Below are 23835 nucleotides of genomic sequence, written 5' to 3' on the forward strand. Positions count from 1 at the left end.
TTGATGCAGTTATCCCAGTGTTGGTCATTCTCCAATAAATTCAGAGCTTGGCATGCACTACGGCAAGTGTCATGTATAGTACCGTTTACAGTTCTCAAATAATCAAAGGACGTCGGACCGGGTACATTCACCAAAAGCAGGCGTAGAAAGAAGCATTCATGTTGATTGGGGTGAACGGTGTAAAGTCTTCCTATCGTGGTATATTTGAAGATGGTAGGTTGGCCGTTGACTGACTTACCCTGTTTTTGACGTTCAAATACTTTGGGTATAATTGTGTTGGGTACTAAAAGTCGAGGATATCGCTTTGTGCACCTTCCTTTGGCCATGCATGGTGAATTTTCGTTCAGTGCACCGCAAGGTCCATGTGTCATATTTTTTACAACAATATCGTATAACCCCTTATCGACATTTTCATCATCATTGATGATGTGCGGAAATCACATCATCAATTTCGTTAGAAGTAATTTTATAATGTAGCCAGATTATTATATGTGCTTGCGGCAATCCTCGTTTTTGCCTTCCCACTGAGAACATCCAGCATCGCACTGACCCAAACACTTCAAGTTTTACTATGTAGTTTATCAGTGATTTCAACTTTTGCCGGAAGACACGTTCCGTAATGTCATGTCTATGAACCGCTGATTGTCCTTGAAGTAAAAGCTGCTGTGTCTCGTCCCAAGATTGATTACATGTAAATGTAACAAATAAATCTGGACGACCATAGAGACGAACATACGCAATAGCATCTTGAGCATATTCATGTATATTACGGGGACTACCAGCATATGACGAAGGTAAAATCGTTAATCTTCCAACGTTTGTGGTATTATCGTCATTTACAACTGCATCTCGCAAATGAATGTATTGTTCAGAGCAGAGCTTGGTCTGATTCAGACGAATAAATAGCAAACGTTCTGATTCAATTTTTGCATACATATCAACGACGTATTGGTGAAACAATGGACGGCATTTTAAAATATAATTGTCTTCGTCCTGCCGAATCATTAGTCCATAGGAACAATAATGCATTGCACTGCATGTCTTATTCATTTCTTTGTTAGTGGCTGGATTTATCAATTTAATATTAAAGTGATAGCCGTCGGCTCCATCCCAAAAAATGATAGGATATTGTAGGGCATCGTAGCATCGATGAGTTTCAGCAATTCTTACCAACTGAGCGTTTCGCTTATGAAGAATAATATCTCGAGGCAAAAACTGATCACCGACCATAACGATTGCCACTTTGTTGATAGTCGGAGCATTGTATCTACGCATGTTGGCCAGGAGGCGTTTTGTCAGCGGAAATAAAAATTTTATGCGTATCAGTAGGCATCAAATCGATGGCTGTTTTGAACAGACGCACTAAATTATTATTTTCGTGGAAAAGATGCTGCAATTGGGAAACGATTGTCCTTTCAACGTCGGGAGAAATTTCTCAACGTGCATTCAATTTAGAATTTCAATCACTGATGAAGTACAATTGTAAAAATCTATGATTCTCGCCTGAGAATGGTAGTAGGGACCCTGCTCTGTGATTAATTTGCCCTTTTACTTTGAAAGTAGGCATAAATTGATCTGGATTTTCGATTTGGGCACCAAACGACGTCATTTGGAAACATGAGTTATATTTTCTGATGTTTGATAAAAAACGCTTAGATTCTGACGTAGTTCCAGCAAGCAAAGTCTTCAATGGCTCTGGTGGTGCAGCCAGTAGAGGAAGTTTAACTTTTCCTGAGGCGCAACACATTCCCATTGTTTCACCATTAAATTTCAAGGCCTTGCAATAGGGACAAATTTTAGACATAGTACCGATTTGAACAGATGTACTCAAGCTATAATCATCGACTGGGCTGTACCTGAATGCTAGGCGAAAATTTTCTTGTTGCTCTTGTGATTCCTCAGCACGCTTTCTTTTGGTCTTTTCTCTTTGAGACGGAAGCCTAATTTACCGCTGTTGTTGTGATTCCTCGGCACGCTTGCTTTTCTTACTTTCTCTATCAGCCGCAAGCCTGTTTTCTTGCTGTTCTTGTGATTTCTCGGCAAGCCTTCTTTTTTCACTTTCTCTTTTAGCAGCAAGTCTGCTTTCGCGTTGCTCTGGTAGTTCCTTGGCACACTTTCTGTTCTTACTTTCTCTATCAGCCGCAAGCCTGTTTTCTTGCTGTTCTTGTGATTCCTCGGCACGCTTTCTTTTCTTAAAGCGGCAAGTTTTTTTGGCATAGACTCTTTGAGCAGCTTCTTCGGCTGTTGCCATTGTAGGTTCTTCAGTCATTTTACAATTAAACATTTTTCCGTGAACGAATGTCTTAAATACCTTTAGTGACGTCATCGTCATAACAAACATGACAACAACTAACTTCCTGACGACATGACATGATGGCATGACGTCACTCGACAGACACACAGACAAACAACTTATTTTTATATACATAGATAGATTTTATTTTTTTTGTTTTATTTTTCTCCTTTATTTTTCAGTGTTTTTCCTTTTTTATTTTTTTTATTTTTCAGTTTTTAGTTTTTTTAGTTTTTTTATTAGTTTTTAGTTTTTTTTTCTTTTTAGTTTTTTTGTGTAGTTTATGATGAAATAATTCAGACGTCAAATGCGGACAGACAGGCAAACCTTTTTTTTTCGTTTTTTTAGTTTTTTAGCCTTTTTTAGTTTTTTTTATTAGTTTTTTTTTCTTTTTAGTTTTTTTTTGTAGTTTTTACCCTTTTTTTGTTTTTTTTAGTTTTTATTTTCATACGTTTTTTTTAGCTTTTTGAGTTATTTTTTTTTTAGTTTTTTTTTTGTAGTTTTTACCTTTTTTCAGTTTTTTTCTTCTTCTGTATTAATACCAAAGTCAAGGTTCGAGCCTAGAATCTCTTGAACATAGAACCTGGAACATAACGCGTTACCAACTCAGCTACACCGGTTTGAATACTTTCGTTTTTGAATTGGTACATGATGAAATAATTCAGATGTCATATGCGGACAGCCAGACAGACAAACAACTTATTTTTATATATATAGATATATAGATATATATATATATATATATATATATATATATATATATATATATATATATATATATATATATATATATATATATATATATATATATTATATATATATATATATATATATATAGTTCCTAGCATACTTACATAAATACGATAATGTTCCTTACTTTTTAATGAAAGCCACTTTTGTGCCATATTGTTTGTTTTTCTATTAGCATATATAATGAAGTATTTAAAAATCTTCAATGACAGCGTGGGCTTAAAAGACCTATAAAAAGGTTAAGGGATAGGGAGAAAAATATTAATCAGATATATATTAACAAAAAAAAATTACTAATAATTTTTTATTGACATTTTTACAACCCTTAGCTTATGGATGTAAGTTCCAGGTTCTTACATTTCATTTTTTAGTAAAGCACTTTGTTTTTTGCCTTCTGAATGTATGATAGTATTCGCTTAATTTTCGGTTGCTTATTTGACAGCCTCAGAAACAATTCTTCATTTTCGTCGAAATTTAACTTATCATCCCCAAACCTGATGGAGGAGTAGGGAAGCCATGGAAAAATATTACAATTATCATTAAACATCTTGTTTGTAAGTGAAGCATTTATAATTTAGTGGTACTAAGAAAACAGAATAGTTGAAGATTTATATTAGTGGTTTTGCAGAAGGAAATACCACTAATGAGAATGTTGTTTTATCAAAATTTTACAACAGTAAAGTTTACCTGTCATGTAGGCAAATTTCAGGGCCCTCTAGAGGGGGAAGGAGTGGAGGGGGTACTTTAAAATACCTTCACGGGACATACTTAAGCTTTTAGTTTCATTTTCCTAAACCAAACCCTTTCAGAGATAGCAAGAAGTCAATTAACTTGAAATTTACCAATGATAGGCCTATGTTCACTTTATTGGTAAGCCATTTATATAAACTGTTATTTTTTTTAACCATTTTGCGAAGTAGCTAATTTTGGTGATTAAAACTTACAGGAATTTTTCTGGGGCCTAAACAGTAACTCAGAAAATCTTTGAGTTTTTTGTGTTGCCTCATAGCTTGGCTAATTTTATAATAGCTTGACTGATAGCCTAGGTAGTTTAGGGTGTTCAAGAAATAAAAAGAAATGTATTGGCAATTAAATTTGAAGGAACCATTCAATGTGTCAGCAAAATTCCAGTTCAGCTAGGCTACTTCTTCCCATCTTGGAAAGGTGACAGGTTAGGAATATGCAACTTTCAGTAATGAATCCAGGGTCATAAAGGCCTGGCCAAAGGTTAGACATAGTGTATAATTTTGAATAATTGTTTTGTTTTAATATAGATTTGGTAACTTAAATACACAAGAACCAAAATTAAGGTATGATAAGCTTGTTTTGGTGTTACTTGGTTGTTCCACATTTGTTTTTTCATAGGCATATATTTTGGGGGTGATACCTAACACAGGGCTACCATAGGGAATTCATGGTAGGCATGGCACTTTCCTGGGTAGGGAATTTAATGTGCTGAAACCCTATAAGCAAGTGTGTATTCTCCTGATGAGCCCTTGTGTTGGGTTGTTGCCTCTGAATTATTTGTCTTTTTTTTAATATTTGGTAAATGACAACTTATACTTACTTACAACACAAATGCCTGTCCATGGACTATTCTTTATGGTTGATTGTGTATGGCTATGCTGTTTGACCTATGTAATTGTATGGATGAGTAGGGCTAAGGCCTCATTCAAGTACTGATCTATATTAATTACTAATGTAGGAAAACAGTCTTCCTTTTCTCCCTGTCTTTTTTTTGTGTCTGTGCTGTTGCATTGGGGATTTCTTTTTTCATTATAATATTAACAGGCTTAATTAAAAGATCTAATGTTAATCACATTAAATTATTTTTGTCCCTGTTTCATACTAGACTAAATACTTGTTATTTCATTGGAAGCTACATCATTCCCCTTTATGTTGTGTCTGCTTCTCAACAGATGAAACAATTCTGCATGTATTATTTGATTGCCAGGCTCTGAGTAAGGAGACTATTTCTCAAAAAATGAAGTATTTTTAACTTACCAACAGGTGATGGGATCTTAAGGAAATTTGATATTTGGAAGGATATCATGTCTCAGAGCTCTTATTTTAAAACCCCACCAGATCTGGTGACATTGGGGGGAGTTGGAGGGGGGAACCTAAAATCTTGGAAAATACTTAAAGAGTGGAGAGATCAGGATGAAACTTGATGGGAAAAATAAGCAGAAGTCCTAGATACATTATTGACATAACTAGAACAGATCTACTCTGTTTTTTAATTGTGAAAAATTTGAAAAAATGATGTATTTCCAACTTAAGAAAGAGAGATTGGGTCTTAATGAAATTTGAAGTCTGGAAGGATATTGTGTCTTGGAGCTCTTATTTTAAATTTTGACTGGATCAGGTGACATTGGGGGGAATTGAAGGAGGAACCTAAAATCTTGGAAAACGCTTAGAGTGGAGGGATTGGATGAAACTTGGGGAGAAAAATAAGCACAAGTCTTAGATACATGATTGACATAACTGGAAGGGATCCTTTTTCTTTGGGGGAGGAGGAGGGTTAATTCTGAAAAATTAGAAAAATGAGGTAATTTTAACTTAAGAAGGAGTAATTGGATCTTAATGAAATTTGATGTTTGGAAGGATACCATGTCTCAGAGCTCTTATATTAAATCCCGACCAGATCCGGTGAAGAGAATGTTGGGGGAGGAGGGCAGAACCTAAAATCATGGAAAATGCTTAAAGTGGAGGGTTTGGGGTGAAACTGTGGGAAAAATAAGCACAAGTCCTAGTCACAGGATTGACATAACTGGAACGTTTCTGCTCTGTTTGGGCAAGTTTTTAATTCAAAAAAATAAAAAATGAGATATTTTTTACTTACCAAAGAGTGACTGTATCTTAATGAAATTTCATGTTTAGAAGAACCTCAAAAGTCTAACTTTAGAATCTCTAATTTTAAATCCTGACCAGATCCCAGTGTCATTAGGGGGTGGGAACCAGAAATCTTGGAAAACACTTAAATCAGAGAGATCTGGATGAAACTTGGTGGAAAGAATAAGCACAAGTCCAAGATAGGTTACTGACATAACCTAACCAGATCCGCTCCCTTTTGGTTGAGTTAGGGGGGGGGGGGTGATTTGGAAAAATTAGAAAAAATGAGGTATTTGTTCCTTACAAGCAGGTGATTAGATCTTAATGAAAGTTCATATTTAGAAGGATCTTGTGTGCTTCAGAACTCTTGGAAGGGGAAAACAGAAATCTTGGAAAGCAGAAATGTGGAAAACGCCTTTAGTGGAGAGATCAGGATAAAACTTGATGGGAAGAATAAGCACAAGTTATGAATACAAGATTTACTTAATTGGTACGGATTTGTTTTCTTTAGGGGTACTGGGCATTGTGAATTTGGAAAAATTAGAAAAATTGAGGTTTTTTTTTAAATTAAGAATGGTGACCAGATCTTAATGAAATTTGATATTTAGAAGGAACTCATGTCTCAGAGCTCTTATTTCTAATCCCAACCAGATCTGTTGACATTGGGGAGAGTTCGAGGGGGAAATCATGGACAATGCTTATAAATGTTGTACATACGTGATTGATGGAACCAGACTGGATCCACTCTTTTTGGGGGAGTTAGGTGGTGGGGTTCAGTGCTTTGGCAAGTTTGGTGCTTCTGGATGTGCTAAGACAATGAAAATCGGTAAGCGTGTCAGGGAGCTGTACAAATTAAGTTGATAAAGTTGTTTTCCCTGACTCGACCATCTGGGGGGCTGAAGGGAGAGGAAAAATTGAGGTATTTTTTACTTACTAGTGGGTGATGGGATCTTCGTGAATTTTGATATTTTGAAGGACCTTGTGACTCAGAGCTCTTATTGTAAATCCCAACTCGCATTAAGCCTCTTATATTCCTTTTAAAGCAATCTATTGATTCTTTGAATTTTGCTAGAGCTCATACCATATATATGAATTTTGATATTCAGAAGGACCTTGTGATTCAGAGCTCTTATTTTAAATCCCAACTGGCATTAAGCTTCTGATTTTCCTTTTAAAGGAATCTATTGATTCTTAGAAATTTGTTAGAGCTCATACCATATGAGCTCTTGGTTCTTCCGACCTCGTCACAAGTGCCATATGAGCTCTTAACTCTTGTTCTTTTTCTTTCTTCATGACTAGAAGGGCACTGAAACATCAAAGAGATCTGTTTAAAATTTAATTTGGAAGGAAATTACTGTAGGTACGTGCTTTGCCACTTCCACCTGCCAAATTGTTTAGCCCCTGCCTTCTTGATTGCAGGATAATTACATACATGTAATTCTTTGCTTGCCATATACTGATCCACTGCTCAGAATCATATTTCTTAAAAGATACAGAAGGAGAAGGGTTAAGAATAAACTCATCCTTGATGACCCTGACTGGTTTTTCAACTACACATTTATTTTAGGTCAATTATCAGTCTTGCTTTTAACATCCAAAAAGGTTGTTGGTGTATCCATATAAAAGGACTATGGATATAAAACTTGGTAAATTGTAAATCACATTCTTCAATTCCACCGTGTAAAATATATTATATTCTATATATATATATATATATATATATATATATATATATATATATATATATATATATATATATATATATATATATATATATATATATACAAGAGCTAGGAGCTCATATGGCACTTGTGATGAGGCAAGAAAAGCTAAGAGCCCCAAGCTCATATGGTATAAGCTCTTAACAAAATTTAAGAACTAATAGATTGATTTAAAAGGCAAACCAGAGGCTTAATGCCAGTCGGGATTTAAAATAAATGTGCTGAGTCACAATGTCCTTCTAAATATCAAAATTCATGAAGACCCTTTTACTTCACTGTAGTTTGGCAATTGGACTTGTAGTTTGTACTGCTTGGTCTGGTTTGGGTTAAGCTGAAAGTAATTTTTTCTGTAATTGGTTTTAATGGTTGATTTTTTAATAAGTTTCCAATTTTTAAGACTTTCGTTTTGCAAACAAGTTTGACACAGGGTTTCAGTTACTTTGTACAATCTCCGTGATATTCTGCTAGTGATGCACACTGTCAAAAGTATTTAATTAAATTTAGGTTTATCAAGGAAATCTGTCCATATTGCCACAAAAGCCAACTGGGAGGCAAAAATCTTCATTTCGTAATAAAAAGGGAGGGTAAATTTAAGATCCTAACTTCTTTAGGCTGTCGAAATGATATTTCAGGATTGTGCTGTCACAACAGGGTTGAAAAGCACAACATTCGCTTCTTTTTACTGACAAAAATTTGTTTTCGAGTCTTGCTATGGCACTAAGGCCAATAAACTGATATTATTACTATTTTTGACTGTCGGTTTTGGTTTTTTGGGTTTGCTTTTTTGCAAAGCAGGTTGGTTTTTATAAAATTGATTTTTAAAAAGGGGATTTGTATGATAGAAAGTAAATGTATGAAAAGTGCAAAAATTATAAATTTAAGATTTGGATTTTAGTGAGAAAATGGTGGCGATTTTACTGCCTAATTTCATCTAATTAAAGCTCTGCATGATATGACGTATCACCTCCTCTGTTCATCCTAAAACATTAAATAAAGCACAAACTCTTAAGAATTTTGATAAAGACTCGTATAAGTATATACTTAGAACTAAGTATATGAGTCGAAATACCCCTTCAAAGGTCAGAGCATACATTCAAGAGGAACAGATTTTCGAAAAAATTGTTTATAAAAGAAGGCCAATAATTACGTGTTTATTTATCTTTTATCTCGCTGGTATAGATGGGTCTCTAAATTCTCAGACAAAATTCAAGCTTCAGTGAAAAGAGCGAGGTATTGAAAAGGGGGCGAAACGCCTCATAGACGTAATAAAAATATACAAATATAGAAGTTAGTTGCACAAGTTAATTCGTAAGTTACGTTTATTTATTACTAACAAAAAAGTTCGTAAAAAAGTTATAGTTGTTTTTTTTTAAGTTATCAAAAATTGGATTAATATTTTTTGGATTAATAATTTTTTAAGTCAACTAGGCCGCCTTCTCCTCTCCCCTTTTTTTTATCAAAACTGAAAAAAACATTTAGCCAGAAAAAAATAATAATATGCAAATTTAGTTTGAATTATTCATGCGCTGTGAGCCAAAATCAAGACTTCGCTTTACTTAAAAAAGTTTCCGGATTTAAATAAAAACAAACTAGCTTTTGATATTTTATATACGGAAATTATTCCGTATATGAAAGAGGTTATCCCTTCCTCAACGCCTCGCTCTTTACGCTAAAGTTTTTTATTGAATTAAAAAGTAGAGTTGTAAGAAAGAGTCAAACTTTGAGGTAAAGAGCCAGGTGTTGAGAAGCGGTTAACCCCTTTCATATACGGAATAATTTCTGATCTTTTTAATATCGCTCCTTACTCGCAGTTACAAAAACCTGTGTTTTTGTATTGAATAAATAGCTGAGTTAAACTCAAAATGAGCAAAAATTAACATGAATAGGGCTGATAATCCTCGTGCCTTTTCAAGACCAGAACACAATTTGCGCTTACCTGAAAACAAAATAAGCTTCAAATTAATATGTATACTTAATAATGTAAACCAGTCTTGAGATGTGACTATTGCCTTTTTGAAAATTTTCATGTTCATATATAATTTTGATTTTTTTTTGAACATCTGGCAAAATATTAATTGAATATTAAGAACTTATGCGACAAAACTACTCTTCATAGAAAATATTGGCTAAAAAAAAATATTGTGTTCAAATTTTTGCTTACAGTCGAATATTTGAATTCTCAAGCAGATGACTAAAAAAAGCGGGGAAACTTACAACCAATTTACAAGCATTGGTAACTTTACTTTTCCAGCAATAATCAGTTTGTGTAATTATTCCGGAAGAATATGGGTGGGGATCTGCCTGGGAGAGGAGGAATTCCCACGGGGTGGAAGTTTCCAGGGGAGAGGGGGAGAATACGCTGAAAGAATGAACATAAACTCTTAAAACAGCCTATTTGACTTTTGGAGATCTCTGGAACCTTCTAGGTGTAACCGCAAAGCCAGCTTGGGGTTTATTATTAATTTAGGGTTACAGCTTGGTAATCCAAAGCTCTTTTGACCACCCATTTTATTCAGCATTTTTTGTTTATTTTGAAAATTGCAGATGCATTATACTAACTTTAAAACTGCCTATTAAATAGCAATTAATCTTGCATAACCTCTGAATCTCATTGATATTCTAGGCCTGTGTTAATATTGCAGCAAATAAGTATGATATGGGTACTGTCCCCGTTTTTTTGTCTATGTAATTTTTTAAAGATAGTGAATTCCCCATAGTTACGCAAAAAAAGATTGATTCATTAGACTGCATCACAGGTCAAAACTTAAACACAATGTCACTAGATGCTCAATATGAACTGAACTCGAAATAGTACAATGAAAATAAGGTAAAGTCCTCTCTTTTCAAGGACCAGTGCTGATTAACAAGAAGAAACCTTTGTCAATCAGCGTTTGTAACTTCAATTGACTATAGAAAGAAAGCAAAATAACCAAAAAAGGATTAAGTCAGCTGGTATGGTCACTCATAAAAACACACTAATAAGCCAATATAATTTTTGCCAAATTTAAGCTTGAAAAAACGATTCACTGAAAGAGCGCCTGAAGAATATTCATAATAAAGAGAAAAAGGACATTTATCGGGTAATAAAAAGGATGAGTGTCCCAGTGCAGACGATTTTTGGCTAAAGTCTATACATTGATAAGGTGGTCACAACTGACCCTGCTAGGCCAAATTCAGTTTTTTTTTTTGAATTGACTAGCTATAGGGTTGTAATTTTCTATAGGACAAGGGAGGGCAACTGTCCCTCTCATCCCTCTGTTTACTCCACCCAAACCCATACACCCCCAGTTGAAATTTAGTTTTTTTTTTCAAAGATCTTGTCAAAACTAAAATAAACCTGCATGACCGAAGCATCAACAGAAACGGGCCAGTTTTCTTTAGAACATACTTACCTATACATTACTAAAGTATCTATATAGTACTAAATAGTACCTTTATGGTACCAAACGGCTTATTTTTTTTGTTTTTAGAGCCATTTTAACTTGATTTGGGAAAATGCGCTCCAACTCCTACATATAGAATATATTTGGAGGTCTACTGAAGATTATAACTAAAATTTGCAGTTTGATCAAGCATTGTAAAGACAATCAGAAATCTAGAAATAATGAAGGCACTACATAACCACTTGACGCGGGAAGTGTTTAATTTTAGTTGCATAGTAACTATATGGCTCAGCTACTTAAAATGCAGCTTTTATGGATCAAAAAACTAACAACGACATAAAAAACAAAACAAAAAAAAACGGAAAAGACAACATTTCTAAAGAGTATCATTTCTGAAACAACGTTCCCATTTCAGTGAAGAAATAGATTGCTTTATTTTCTTCTGATTTATTTCTACCATTCATCCTTGGATGTACAAAAAATAAAATATATTTACGGAAAATGAATTTGTGTAAAATAACGTAAAATGCACAGCAAAGCGGAATTAAATTATTGTTAGAAAATTTTCCATCCTAAGTAGTCAGTACTAGCAAAAAAAAAAACCTGTTAGAAAGACATTGGAATTAAACATATTTTACCATACTCAGATACTTAAATTGAGTTTATTAATGATTCGTTGTAAAATTAGCAATAAACGTAATACAATAGAAAGAAAAAGACAGCAGGTAATGACAAAAGAAACAAAATCAAAATTCCTAATATTCACATTAGGCACGATAAACAAACAGTTCGTAGTAACGAACCGTCGGCTCAATAGTAGCCGAAACTGTAAAAAACGGAACTTTGATACTAATAGATATATCAAAAGAATCGAAGTTTTATGCTGATTTCAAATATATAAGTTTTATTAAGTTTATTATTCCCCATGAAAGGTTACAAGTCTGAGAAAATTTGCCTGGTTTTTGAAAAAAGGAGGAAAATCCTCTAAAAGTCATGAAACCTTTATGAAAATCACACCATCAGATTCAGTGTATTATAGAATCCTACTGTAAAGGTTTTCAAGCGCCTATTTGAAAAAAACGTGGAATTTGGTATTTTTTGCCAGAAGAAAGATCAAGGATGCGTGTTCATTTGTTTGTTTTTCCCAGGGGGTGATCATATTGACCCAGTGGCCCTATAATTTCGTAAAAAAGCTAATTTTGACGGAAATTAAAAGTTTGTACCCGATTTAAGCCACCAAAAAAAGTTAGAGGGTAACCAGGTCTACTCCCATGCCCCTTAATTCAAAAAATCGTCCGATCAAAATTTAAACTGAGCCGTTTTGCTCGGCATAGTCGAAAGGCCAAAGAAAAATACTTTTGGAGATATTAACACACACACACCCCCCCCACATAGCCCCTAGGGAAAAGTCTTTAAGTTATAAAAGTGCCTATTGTTTAGGTATAGTATTTGTTATTGGGAATTATGCTCTAATATTAAACTTAAGCTCCTCCTCCCCCCCGAACAAGGAAAATTCTTCATGGGGAAGGAAGTTTTCAGGGGGAAAATCTTACACCAGGGGAATTTGGAGGAATTCCTATAGGAAATGGTTCTTATGTCTTGCTTTCTCATTGCCTGCTCAATTTTACGCATGTAGATATTAAAGGTAATTGTCCAGGGTAAAAAAAAAAAAAAAAAATCAATAATTACATTTGGAAAAATGTCAAAATCTCTTTGGTTTATTATTTATTAAGACAAGCAGAAATGAAGTCTTGTAATGATGCCATTTTCAATGGAGCCTAATTAACGACTAATAAGTTTACCTTTAAAATGGCTTTGTACATAAGATAATAATTATCCATAACACGTCTCAGAGCACTTTTAATATGTGTTTCTGGTGTTGAAAATTTTTTTATTCAAATTTTTTTTTATTAAAAATGCTTATTTTCTTTTCGCTTGTAAAACGCCACAGAATTTATCATATATACCCCAGAATTAGAATAAGATCTTTCAATCTCTTTGAATTTTGTCATTCAAATTAATAACAATTGGAGTAAACACAAAATATTTGAAGTAACCACATGTAAGATACTTTTATATGAAGGCTCGTCCTCTCCTCTACCTTATTCTTGGATGTCCTTAGGGAGAAAATGGGCTTGGGAGGGGACTAGGCGCCCTCTAATCTTTTTGGTTACTTAAAAAGGGCACTAGAACCTTTGTTTTCCATTTGAAAGAGCTTCTTTCTGATCTTATATGACAATTGGATCAATGCAATCAACCCTGAAGAAAAATTATATATATATATATATATATATATATATATATATATATATATATATATATATATATATATATATATATATATATATATATATATATATATATATATATCAAACAGTTTGTGAAAACGAACTGTAGTAGGGAGCAACCCTGATCAATAGTAACCAAAACTCTAAAAAATGGAATTTTGGTACCAATAGTTACATAAAATGAATTGCATTTTAATGCTGATTTTAAATATATAAGCTTCATCAAGTTTAGTCTTACCCATCAAAAGTTAAGAGCCTGAGAAAATTTGCCTCGTTTCAGAAAATAGGGGGAAATATCCCCTAAAAATTATACAATATTAACGAAAATCACACCATCACTTTCAGTGTGTCAGAAAAGTTTCATCCCGATCTCTCGACTCTTAAGCGTTTTCCAAGATTTAAGGTTCCCCCTCCAACTTCCCAACCAGACCTGGTATGGATTTAAAATAAGAGCTCTAAGACATGAGTTCCTTCTACATGTCAAATTTCATTAAGATCCGGCCACCCGTTCTTGAGTTAAAAATAGCTATATTTTTCTAATTTTTCCGAATTAACAACCCCCCCTCCAAACTCTCCCAAAGAGAGCAGATTCAGCCGGGTTAGGTCAATCAAGTATTTAGAACTTGTGCTTATTAAATATCTGCGTTATTTTAGTATTTCCTCTCTACTGGCCGCAGTCTCGTTTGAGGTTTTTTTTTGTGGAGTTCTATCTCTCTTTGTTGTTTATTGTCATGTCTGGCCAGTTCGGCTTAAGAACTTTCATTCGTCAAGCTTACGGGCAACAATTAGCCGCTTCTGTCAATTATTATTGTTCTTTGGTTAAAAAACATGCAAATTTTCTTAAAAAATTGCAAGAAGTGTAATTTTGTAAAAAAAAAACAAAAAAACAGTGCATCCAATTATGAATACTAATAGCAGTCTTCTTTTAAAGTTTTTTCATTGCTCATTCATAAGTTTTCTCATTCATAAGACCCACAAACTTATGTTCTAGGCTGCGTAAAAACAAGAAGGAATTTGACTCCAAGGGTGTTCAACTAGTTTATCGATATTTCGCTGAACGTGGACACACAGTCGAAGTTGTTTTCAGCAATGAATTAAGAGGTAAACTAGACGGCGATTCTAACATGACAGAGATATTTGCTGCACAAGCTGTAGTATGGACACCAGTATATAATCAAGTAGGATGCCCAAAATATGTCGAGTCTGATGGTAAGTAAGTTTACTAACAAAAAAAAAGTTAATTTAGTGAATTTGTATGGTGGTGTTGCCCTCAATTCTATCAAATAGAATTTTTTTTTTCACAAACAAAACTTTCCATTGCTTATGTTAAGTTGATCATTTTGTGAAGTTTGCAGTAAAATGAAAAATGTCTACTCTCTTACTGTCAATTTATCCTTCAGTGTAAATATATAGAATTTGTTGTTATTGTGCATTGCCGAAGTTAAGGCTGATAATTTGGCTAATTTACGTCGCCTGGGCTAATGGTGATTTACTCTGGTTGACATCAGCTATATCAAACACATTGGAGATGGTGTTGTAGAGTCCCTTTATTACTTGCATAAAAATTTGCTTGTCTTGCTACTGATATCGATCCATCGTAAAAGTTCACTTTGAGAATCGTACATAAATTGTCTATAAGTATAGGCTGTTTTAGTCTGCAGCCTAAGACTGCACTTTTCAGTACCTTGTTCTATAGATAAAAATCATAAACGGTAAATACTACAGAAACTTTGTGTAGTATTCTGAAATATTTATTTTACTGAATAAAATAAGACTGTCATTCAGTTGAAGGAAAATAAATGCATATATATATTACAAAAAAAGGAAAAATAGTCAATATGCAATGCTGGCAATTACGAAGGCAAAAAAGTATCACCGCTAGCAACTAAAATAAAACAAAAGCTGCAAAGAAAGAATAAAATAAACTGAATGTGCCTCTTCTGTTGAGTATGTTTTTTCAAAAACAGCTTCTTTATATTTATAAATAACGCAAAAGGAATCAAAGAGTTCTACTCTGAAATCGTTTTTCTTAACCTAGTTTGATGCTCCTTATTTTAAATAAGTCGTCACTTTGGGATCCATATCTGAAGCTCTGTTGACGTCCCTAAAACTTATTAAGACTGCACAAGTGTAAGATGGGCTCAAACAAATTGGACTGATATTATATCTTTAGAATTCCCATAGACCTAGTCGTCATAAAAGGTAGTAACCCTTTTGATTTGTTGCTTAAGTTGATCCTGGGTATTAAAATCTGTTCCGGGTAGTTTAAGGTAGCGGAGTTGGAAATCCGTTGAAATCAATAGAGTTGTAATTTAACAAACCTCTGGTTTAAAGTATGTATCGGAAGGATATTAGCCCTGGTCAACTTTAGAGCTCCCGCTCAGCTTCATGGGCTTTTACTCTCATAATCTTTTTGTCCTTTTTTTCTTTTAATCGTATCTTTAAAAAAAAATTTTAAATATCCTTTGCAAATGTCACCCAACACATATATGAAAATGTAGATAAAGATTTTGAGGCTATTAAATACTATACTCTAAATACACCGATCACGGTTTTCTAACTTTAAAATAAAGGTAAAATTATTCTAAACGTCCTCTCAAAACAAAGGTAAAATTACTTTAAACTACCCTCTTAAATGGATATGATAACTTGTTGTGATGTTGCTTATAAAGTTTACTTTGGCTTTACCATAAGAATAGCTACTAAGAAAACTTTGCGTCCTGTATTCAGTTAAGATGCTTTCTAAAGCCGTTTTGCATTTATAAATTATTTTAGAGCTCAAAACTTCAAAATCGTCGAGAACTTTTGCATTGAGCGGCAAAATCATTCAACTCACTCATTTCAAATCATTCATCACAGTTATTGTAAAAGAAGCTGCAAAAATATTCTGTATCTATTTTATTAGCATTGTGATGCACAGGGGTCGATCTGTCAATGGGAAATATGGTCATGTACCCTAAACTTGTCGCTCTGGTGCGTTCAAATAAGACGCTGGTCTTATTAGTGATTCCTAAAAGACTTAGGAATCACTGATTCCTTCTTGCAATTTTTTAAGAAAATTTGCATGTTTTTTAACCAAAGAAAAATAATAATTGACAGAAGCGGCTAATTGTTGCCCGTAAGCTTGACGAATGAAAGTTCTTAAGCCGAACTGGCCAGACATGACAATAAACAACAAAGAGAGATAAAACTCCACAAAAAAAAACCTCAAACGAGACTGCGGCCAGTAGAGAGGAAATACTAAAATAACGCGGATATTTAATAAGCACAAGTCCTAAATACTTAATTGACCTAACCCGACTGAATCTGCTCTCTTTGGGAGAGTTTGGAGGGGGGTTGTTAATTCGGAAAAATTAGAAAAATAGAGGTATTTTTAACTCAAGAACGGGTGGCCGGATCTTAATGAAATTTGACATGTAGAAGGAACTCATGTCTTAGAGCTCTTATTTTAAATCCATACCAGGTCTGGTTGGGAAGTTGAAGGGGGAACCTTAAATCTTGGAAAACGCTCAAGAGTCGAGAGATCAGGATGAAACTTTTCTGACACACTGAAAGTGATGGTGTGATTTTCGTTAATATTGTATAATTTTTAGGGGGTATTTCTCCCTATTTTCTGAAACGAGGCAAATTTTTTCTCAGGCTCTTAAAACTTTTGATGGGTAAGACTAAACTTGATGAAGCTTATATATTTAAAATCAGCATTAAAATGCAATTCATTTTATGTAACTATTGGTACCAAAATTCCATTTTTTAGAGTTTTGGTTACTATTGATCAGGGTTACTCCCTACTACAGTTCGTTTTCACAAACTGTTTGATATATATATATATATATATATATATATATATATAATTTTTCTTCAGGGTTGATTGTATTGATCCAATTGTCATATAAGATCAGAAAGGAGCTCTTTCAAATGGAAAACAAAGGTTCTAATGCCCTTTTTAAGTAACCAAAAAGATAAGAGGGCGCCTAGTCCCCTCCCAAGCCCATTTTCTCCCTAAGGACATCCAAGAATAAGGTAGAGGAGAGGACGAGCCTTCATATAAAAGTAAAGAGATTGAAAGATCTTATTCTAATTCTGGGGTATATATGATAAATTCTGTGGCGTTTTACAAACGAAAAGAAAATAAGCATTTTTAATAAAAAAAAATTGGAATAAAAAATTTTCAACACCAGAAACACATATTAAAAGTGCTCTCAGATGTGTTATGGATAAGATTATCTTATGTACAAAGCCATTTTAAAGGTAAACTTATTAGTCGTTAATTAGGCTCCATTGAAAATGGCATCATTACAAGACTTCATTTCTGCTTGTCTTAATAAATAATAAACCAAAGAGATTTTGACATTTTTCCAGATGTAAAATGTAATTATTGATTTTTTTTTTTTTTTTTCCCTGGACAATTACCTTTAACATCTACATGCTTAAAATTGAGCAGGCAATGAGAAAGCAAGACATAAGAACCATTTCCTATAGAAATTCTTCCAAATTCCCCTGGTGTAAGATTTTCCCCGAAAAATTTCCCCCTGAAAACTTCCTTCCCCATGAAGAATTTTCCTTGTTCGGGGGAGGGGGTTAAGTTTAATATTAGAGCATATTTCCCAATAACAAATACTATACCTAAGCAATAGGCACTTTTGTAACTTAAAAGACTTTTCTCTAGGGGCTATATGGGGGGGGGGGTGTTAATAAATTCAAAAGTATTTTTCTTTGGCCTTTCGACTATGCCGAGCAAAACGGCTCAGTTTAAATTTTGATCGGACGATTTTTAGAATTAAGGGGCATGGGAGAGGCCTGGTTACCCTCTAATTTTTTTGGTGACTTAAATCGGGTACAAACTTTTAATTTCCGTCAAAATTAGCTTTTTTACGAAATTATAGGGCCACTGGGTCAATTGATCACCCCCTGGGAAAAACAAACAAATGAACACGCATCCTTGATCTTTCTTCTGGCAAAAAATACCAAATTCCACGTTTTTTCAAATAGGCGCTTGAAAACCTTTACAGTAGGATTCTATAATACACTGAATCTGATGGTGTGATTTTCATAAAGGTTTTATGACTTTTAGAGGGTTTTCCTCCTTTTTTCAAAAACCAGGCAAATTTTCTCAGACTTGTAACCTTTCATGGGTAATAATAAACTTAATAAAACTTATATATTTGAAATCAGCATAAAACTTCGATTCTTTTGATATATCTATTGGTATCCAAGTTCCGTTTTTATGGCACTTGGTATTAACCAAGTGACATATAGCAATCGCAAATTCTGTCGGTCCCGGTTTTGCTACTTTAGGCACTTCTAGGTAAGCTAGGACGATGAAATTTGGCAAGCGTATCAGGGACCGGACCAGATTAAATTAGAAATAGTCGTTTTCCCGATTTGACCATCTGGGGGGGAGTGGGGGGCCGGTTAATTCGTAAAAAAATAGAAAAAATGAAGTATTTTTAACTTATGAGCGGGTGATTGGATCTTAATGAAATGTGATGTTTGGAATGATATTGTGTCTCAGAAATCTTATTTTAAATCCCGACCGGATCTGATGACATTGGGGGGAGTTGGAGAGGGGAAACCCCTCCACTCTCTTTACTACTACTACTATGAAGAACTCACCGCAGCACCAAGCCACTGGAGTCCAACACAGCTACGCACGCTCCTCTATTCCAATTTATTCAGAGCCTCCCTCTTTACACCCTTCCAGGAATTTTCTATTCCCTTTAAATGACATCCTCCCACCTCAACTGCGGACAACCTGCTTTCTGTTTAGCCCTAGACAGTTGGCTGAAAAGGACAATTTTTGGTAATCTGTCATCCTTTATCCGCAGATTGTGCCCTAGCTATATCTACCTTTTTCTCATTACAGCCCTACAAAGCGGTATTTACCTACGATATTTGCACCACCTACTGTTTGAAATACGGTCTGTCAGAGGGTTTCATTAGTTTATTTTAATGATTTATTTACGTTTTAAGCATGACTTTTTTTTCACTACTTCTGCTCCCCTTTGGTTTAAATTAGTTCTGTACTTATTTTAAAAAACTTCTTTTGTTGAAACATCTTCTGTTTGTTAAGTTAAATTAGTAAAGTTAAGTAAAAAAATTAATTTCTGTAAGTTTTGTTGATATTTTTTTTATTGATGAATAAAAGCAAAAAGATTTTGGGTTGCTCTTCATATTCTGGACAAAATTTTGCTAGGAATTCTAAAAATAGCTATATTATAGAACTACAAATGGTTGGGTACGGGTACTAGTATTTTTAAAAATGAACAATTTTGGGAATTTTTGAGGGGTGAAGCTGTTCCGTCGTATCTACTGTTACAACCTTTGATATAGACGAATAATGATCAAACACTTCGTTGTAGGAATTTTTGTGTGTGTGTGTTATATTTTGCTTTAATAGCTTGGTTGTTTACATTTATGCATTTTGAGCTAGTATATTAGGTAATATAGTTCCAATTTGTTGTAAAAAAAAAAAAGGAGATGAAGAATCCCTGACAAGATTTGTTTCCAGTTGCGATTCCCTTGGTTCTGAAACTTTTATTGAGGTGTCTTCACGGCCTGAAATTTTAATGAGATCAATAAAAGAGATCACACTAAGAATATAACACACTAATAACACACACTTTCAAACTAAGAATCAATACAACCATTTTTTTTTCAAACATTCTTTGTCGCTGATGAGCTCCCTTCGGTCAACAAATCAAAATTTAGTATCTACTTGTCCTTTCCGTCCAATATTCCCTCACAGTTTCAGGTAGGTTGCTTAAGGCGTTAATCTATACCATTAACCGTATATGAACTATTGAAGACGTCTTATTCTGATATCCTGGATGGAGATAGTGTCATTTGATCTAGCTCAACATCACCTTCAGTATTTACAGAAAGTTTCAAATATCTTAGCCGTTCCTGCCGTATTGCAGATGAACCATTTTGACACCCTGGATGCATACAGTTCACCGATTTAGTTCAATATTAAATAAAAGAACAAGTTTTTTGAAATGAAAGTAAGGAGCGGCATTAAAACTTAAAACGAACAGAAATTACTCCGTATATGAAAGGGGCTTTTCCTCCTCGACACCCCGCTCCTTACGCTAAAGTTTTTTATTGTTTTAAAAAGTAGAGTTGTGTCAAAGAATCAAAAGGAGGAAAAAATACAAAAGTCTACTTTTAGTCTACTTTCATGTTTAATTCCTGGTCTGACATGTTGAGAGCCAAAATAATTGGACAATATCAACGCGGTAGCTCCCGAAAATGTCTTGGACAGCACTCCAACGCAACTGTGACCATGACTGGGGTCTCATTCGGAACCGGTTTTAGACTGATTGGAAACCAGTAACATCTGGATTGCCTCGTGGGTTGGACCTCACTTCCTCAAGGCCATTGTCACAACAGTTGCATGCGCAATCAGTTAGCAATTATAGTCTCAAAACAGTTGCCCCATGGCCGCTGGGCCTTAGTCGCTCCTGAGCCGTTCTTGATAGTGCAAATGTGTCTTTCTTGCGACCTTGTTACACGTAGTACACCTTCCTGACTCTCATACAGTTCACCACCCTTCTCACCATCCCCCAAGACCTGACTAAGTTGGATTTCAAAGGATTTCAATAAAAGGGGTACCAGAATTGATAATCAGTAAAATACGCTTAGCTACATATATATATATATATATATATATATATATATATATATATATATATATATATATATATATATATATATATATATATATATATATATATATATATATATATATATATATTTATATTTATATGTATATATGTTGTATAATATATTAGTTCTTCATCACTTACTCGATGGTTTTATCTCCGTGGGGCTCTTAGAAAATGTAAATTTTTAAATCACACCTTATCTACCCATGAAAGTTTTTGCCCAGAAAATTTCTTTTCCGCCAAAAACTAATCCATGCTACCCCCGCCCCTCCTTAGGTAGTGCTCATTTTCATATTTAGCATTTATCTTGTATTGACTAATTCAGTATTAAGGAATATATTTGTATCTGTGCTTTTACTGTATCACAAAATGTTCCAGGAAAGTCTAAAAGGATTTGTTAATAGCAAGCATAATTACATGTGAAGAAAAAAGGTTTTCTTCACATGGGCTTGAGGTTTTCGCTCTTGTAATGTATTTAGCCAGTCTTCAAAATTTATCCTTTTATAAATTTTTTAGTTCAGAAATATTTATTGTCTATTGTCTGCAAATGATTGACTTTTCTTTTCTTTTCTAGATAATGAAGTAGCTGGGCAGTAAATTTCGGAACTCTCTGTATAAGCCTGTTCTCTGTTGCATTCGTCTTTTTGTGTATAGACGCTTATTTTTACATAAAAAGACAGTGCAGCAGAACTGGTTTCTTATAATTTTAAAGTTTAAATAAAAAAAAAAACAAGGGTTCTAAACCTCAAGTTAAATAGAATCTCAGTAAAATTCGCGTATGTTTTTTGTTTGCTCCCCTTTTTATATTTTACTAAAAAAAATAGAACCCTCAAAAAAATTTTAATCAATTTTGCTTCAATTTTTTGCTCATCCTTCACCTAACGAATTTACTGCTCATTGAAACTGTGCAATTATGTGGCCTCTGCTCCTGCCAAAGAACCTCTTCCTGACTCAACATACAACAACGTTTTTTTATTTTATATTTTAATATAAATTTAATCAATAAAATATTGTTTCTTTGTATTCTTGCAAACTGCTTGTTGTTCTTAGAGCTAGGGATAGTTCATAGGGACGGAGTACAAGATAGAGAAAATTAAAATAAATACATAACTATGTTTATCAAAACAATTTATGAAGGGCACTTACTATACACGAACAACTATTGTATACTTTCAACTTTAAGCATCCCCTTTTAAGAAGGGGATGCCATGAAGGAAAAGTGATATTGTGGTTGTTTCAAAAACAGTTTCGACAGATTTTGGGCCCGCCATTTTATTTTGGGCCCGCCATTTTATATTTGCGGATTAATGCTAAACTTAAAAAATGTAGCTAGGACTTTTTTATATAAAGAGTGAACCTGATAAAAGTAGGAAAGGGGATCTTGCTTGTCCAAAAACCCCAATGCCAGGATTTACTGTATCTATATGCTTACTAATGGCGAAGTAATAATAATCATAAAATGACTAAAATAATTCATTCTTTCAAATATATTGACCATCGGGTAAAGAATAATTTCAATTGAAAATATATTGCATATTCATTGAAGAGGCAATGCTGCTAATTGTTTTGGGGAGTTAAATGATGGTTGCACAACTCATATTAATGGCCTTTTCCGTTTCTTTTTGTGCCGGATTTCTTCATTCAATTTAGTCTGTTTGGTTTAAGATTGTTAACTTAGAGGATTCGACTTATGCCCGCTCTGATCTCTAAAATTGTGTCTTTTCTTTCGTGAAAATGCATTGTTTTCATGCATTGAATTTTTAAATCAAATAACAGTGTATACAGTACTTTTGCGTTTTCATGAGTATCTAGGCTTGTATGAGAAGCCTAGAGGAAACTTTTAAGAACCTAATAAAATTATTGAAGAAGAATTTTTATCGTCCTTCAAAAGAACTATGCAGTAAGGTCGTGGAAATATGGCATATATTTTGTGACATTTTACAAAATGTTGAAGATTAGCAAAAAAAATATATATAAAACGCCTTTTAAACAGTCAATTGTTGAAAAGACGTTATACTTTTGATTGTGGGGGAGACCTGTACTTAACGCTTTCGGTCTCGAAAACTCATGAAAATTTGGTTATAATAGATTTTGAGTTGATTGTAAATCGAAAGTAACTCTAGAACAAAAGAGGTTATAGCATTAAGCGTTAATTATTTATAGCATATGTGCAACAGCATTTTTCATAAGCTCGCTCTTTGGGAAACGAGTTCTTTCTGCTGTTGTAATTGAAAATACCCTTTATAACAAATTTTTTGCCGGTTCGAGATATAAGGCTCAACCTTTTTTCATAGATTGTTGGCAACAGTAGTATTTTTTTAGTAATGACTTTAGTGCAATCCGGCTGTCTAAACATAGGAATTGACTATCCCTTGTGAGGTGCTTCTTTACCTACCGTAACGGTGATACTAGTATATAGCTAGTAAGAATGGTGGGTACTCAGAAGAATATCCATTGACATCCTGTTATATCTCTAGAAGCCGTATTATTAATCCTTTGGAGGAGTATAAACAGCTTTCTATGAGCTCTGCAGAACACGGGCGTTCATTTTTGGGAACAAGGTTTGTGTAAAAATTTGCAGAGAAGTATAATTGAGATGGATGGCATTGTGTCCATAGAAGGTATAATTTGACCATGCTTTCTTGCCCAGAAGGAACAAACCCATTCAAGAATATCTACCGCGTGAATGGATGGTGAAAATATATTTTTGAGGAGATGGGATTAATCAATATTCTTTATAGCTTTACCTCCAAAGATGAAACCAGGGTGTTGCACGATCTTTGACTGACTAACTGATTTTTTTGTGTGTTCTCTGTCTTTGATTTTTGGAAACTGACCCTCTTGGCAATAGATAACTTTTCTTTCTCCACAAGATATACCTGTGGGTACCGGGAAACCTAGGTT

General features: G+C 34.0%; 1 long non-coding RNA gene across 1 annotated transcript; it reads left to right on the forward strand.

The window, feature by feature from the left end:
* Positions 1–3500: 3500 nt before the first annotated feature.
* LOC136042830 (uncharacterized) lies at positions 3501–21954 on the forward strand. Its single transcript, XR_010621455.1, has 3 exons — positions 3501–3597; positions 14259–14476; positions 21506–21954. It is a non-coding gene; the product is annotated as an uncharacterized LOC136042830 (long non-coding RNA).
* Positions 21955–23835: the final 1881 nt, after the last annotated feature.

This window comes from Artemia franciscana, unplaced genomic scaffold (genome assembly GCF_032884065.1).
Source record: "Artemia franciscana unplaced genomic scaffold, ASM3288406v1 Scaffold_2095, whole genome shotgun sequence".
Taxonomy (NCBI): domain Eukaryota; kingdom Metazoa; phylum Arthropoda; class Branchiopoda; order Anostraca; family Artemiidae; genus Artemia; species Artemia franciscana.